The sequence below is a fragment of the Lotus japonicus genome, chromosome 4 (genome assembly GCF_012489685.1).
Source record: "Lotus japonicus ecotype B-129 chromosome 4, LjGifu_v1.2".
NCBI classification, from domain to species: domain Eukaryota; kingdom Viridiplantae; phylum Streptophyta; class Magnoliopsida; order Fabales; family Fabaceae; genus Lotus; species Lotus japonicus.
In genome coordinates this window covers 16,938,511-16,941,990 of record NC_080044.1, presented here as the reverse complement: position 1 = coordinate 16,941,990, position 3,480 = coordinate 16,938,511, and the positions used below count along the sequence as shown (strand labels likewise).

The window sequence follows — 3,480 nt, the reverse complement described above, 5'->3', positions numbered from 1 at the left end:
GGTTTTGATCTATGGGAGACTCGAAGGTTATGGATGGATTAGGGATTCTGGAGGTGAATTTGATTTGTTATGCTTCATATTGAGACTTCAAGTGATGAAAGGAAGAATGTGTGTGAACCCTAGAAGCAAGTCGTGATCAGGGTATTGCTGATCAAAGTGCAAAGTAAACATACCGTAAACTTGTAAAGAAATAATTGCTTCCTTTGTATGGATGTGTGTGTTTGTTATGGAATAGATAGACTTTTCATATAGCTCCCATTGTAAACAATGTGCAAAGTAGACTACTATCAAAGTAGAATAAAAAATCTAGAATAGACTTTTCATGTAGCTCTCATTGTGTGTCACTGCCAATTTATCGTATTAGGTTTTTTTTAGGTTAAAAAGCACTTTTGGCCCCTGATGTTTCAAGTTTGTGCAAATTCTGCCCCTACTATATTTTTGTCGATGTTTCTACCCCTCATGTTTTAAAACAGTGCATCGTCTACCCCTCATGTTTTCAAACAGTGCACCGTCTACCCCTCACGAGGGGTAGACGGTGCACTATTTGAAAACATGAGGGGTAGAAACATCGACAAAAATAGATAGGGACAGAATTTGCACAAATTTGAAACATCAGGGGCCAAAAATGCTTTTTAGCCTTTTTTTTAATATATACATTGTTGGTCGTTCCCAAACATAATGATTTTTCATAATTCGATCTCACGAGTCATTATCATTTTTGTGACAGTTTTATGATATACCATACAAAAAATTGATCACTCATAAACCATACTTTTACAGCTAACATATTATTTATAATATATTAAAATTAATTTGTGAAAAAAATCATTTTAACTTGCGAATTGTATTTTTCTAGATACACGATAAACATAACTACTCGTGTAAGTGTTTTTTATCATTGTTTTTCTTTTTCTTTTTGGTTACCATTTCGGGTTGCTCTCGATAGTAATATTTTGCTCATTCCTGACCACCATGGTGTGAATAAGGAATGAATGATATAATAATTTAATGGCTAAAAAGCACTTTTGGCCCCTGATGTTTTAAGTTTGTGCAAATTCTGCCACTACTCTATTTTTGTCGATGTTTCTACCCCTCATGTTTTCAAACAGTGCATCGTCTACCTCTTATGTTTTCAAACAGTGCATCGTCTACCCCTGACGGAGGGGTAGACAGTGCACTGTTTGAAAACATGAGGGGTAGAAACATCGACAAAAATAGATAGGGGCAGAATTTGTACAAACTTGAAACACCAGGGGCCAAAAATGCTTTTTAGCCTAATTTAATTTTGGCTTTTTGGTCCTTTATCACTACAATATTCAGGGTCCGTTTAACGTGCACCATCCAATTAAGTGGTGTACGCGTCCTTCACCAAAAACTGTCATTAGATATAATTATATAATATTAGACGGACGAGATGAAGATGGTAACTGTATAAATAGAACCTGTTGCTAAAAGTTTATTAAAAATTGCAATTTGGTACCTAAAAATTATTATATTAACTTATTGCCATGCATAAGACAGGTTATTGAATCCACTCACTGCCATCATCACGTGGTATGCTACCAAGGACTAGCAAAAGTAACAAGATCCATAAACAAGTTCTTATCTTTTTGTTTGGATCCATCTTGCTGAAGAGATAGACATCTTAAGATAACCATTGTCCCGGTCAAAGAGCTTCTCAACCAGATTGGCGACACAAAATCCTTCCATCATGTCAGTTACCAGGTCAGAAGACCAACAAGGAGATCTAGAAGGGCCATTGACTTTCTCCTACAAATTCAGAGGGAAAATCGCCGCTCCAAAGGTAGCCATGAATTTTAAGCTAAGTCTCTGCAGATCTATAGCACCATAGCCCAGATCTACAGCACCTCTGTGTGTGGGAAGCGGTGGACATGATCGGCAACGGCAGTGTTTTTTAGCAGTTAGTGGTGCGGTGGTCTTCGTGGCATGCCCCGAGTTCAAGGTTGGGGGTGGGTTCTGGGTTCAGGGTTGGAGGTGGGTTCTGGGTTCTGGGTTGGGGGTTGATTCTGGGTTCTATGTTGAAATCATCTGTCAACAACAGAGCATTCCCGTTCTGGGTTCTCCAATGTCGTTCCAGTCTTTAGCCAAGTCAAAGTTTTATCAGTTCTTTCTCAAAAAATCATTTTTGTGATGTTATTTTTCTTTTCAATTCGAACTTGGAGTTTCCTTTGGCCTTGTCGGTTGCTGTCTCTTGGATTTGAAGCGGCGGATTTTGGGGATAATATGAACTGGGTTGATCGGCTAGGATAATTTCATGTTTTTTTGTTTAAAATATTAATCTTAATTTCATCGCTAAATGAAGTAAGAACATATGATCTACAGAATCGTGTTTTAGATGCTAGTTTGAATTTTTTGAGCATTGTTGCTTGGACCAATTGTTCGTTTGAAGTAGAAGTAACCAAAATTGACAACTTATTGAATAAGTTCTAAGGCAAATAATGAAAATTGTGATTTGTGCAGAAATAAGTTGGTGGATGGAAGTACCATTCAACACTGTATCTTGCTCCAACAATAGGATATTACCATAGATTTACTGCTTATCTAAAAAAAAAACATAGATTTACTGTATTGAGAGGAGGGCAAGATTTGAAAATTAAGTCTTGTTTGGAGGGTAAAAAAAGAATTTCCCGTATAGCTCAAACTTATTCAATTAATAATATGTATAGGGACCCCACATAAAATATATACAAGTCCTTCCCTTGCAAATACGAAAAACTCAAATACAACCGGCAAAACCCACTGCAGTAGGTTATTTTTATGGAGTACGCGTACACCATCCAAGTAGATGGTGCACGTTAAACGGACCCCAATATTCAAACCACTTTTTGTAACAAAAGTGGAAATTTAATCTTGTATAAAAAAAAAAGAGGAAATTAACACATGACGTGAAGTCGTGAATGATGTTTAATGTTTATTTTTTTTTATAACATGGAAGAAAAAAAAATAAAATAGAATGTAGTCAGTAAATGAAAAATTGTTAACGTCAGGATCGAGCACGTGACTAGAAATTATAAAGGTAAAGTCGTAACCAACCAAACTAGCTATTTATTGTTAAACAAATGCTACAGACGTTATACTTAAACTATAGTTTTATTAAAAATAATAACGGAAACATGAATTGGTCCCGGCGGGGCTCGAACCCGCGACCTTCGGCTCATAAGACCAACGCTCTAACCAACTGAGCTACGGGACCTTGATGTTGTTTTAATCTATAAGCTGATATATATAAACACCTTATCTTAGCTCACGATAATGACTTAAAACCCTTCTAAACTTTACCTAAAAAGTAAATTTAACATATGTAATCCGACTTTGAACTTTTTATTATGATATTACAGACTCAAAAGTCATTACCAAAATAGAAGTAATGATTATTTTTGTTACATATTGATGAAATGAATTGGTGATTTTTAAAAGAATATTAATCTCATATGAACCTTCATAACTTGCTTCAAAGAA

The 3,480-nt window shown here is 35.7% G+C and overlaps 1 non-coding gene across 1 annotated transcript; it reads right to left on the bottom strand.

The window, feature by feature from the left end:
- Positions 1–3,140: 3,140 nt before the first annotated feature.
- On the bottom strand, positions 3,141–3,214 carry TRNAI-UAU (transfer RNA isoleucine (anticodon UAU)). The gene has a single exon. It is a non-coding gene; the product is annotated as a tRNA-Ile (tRNA).
- Between the last annotated feature and the right edge of the window lie 266 nt (positions 3,215–3,480).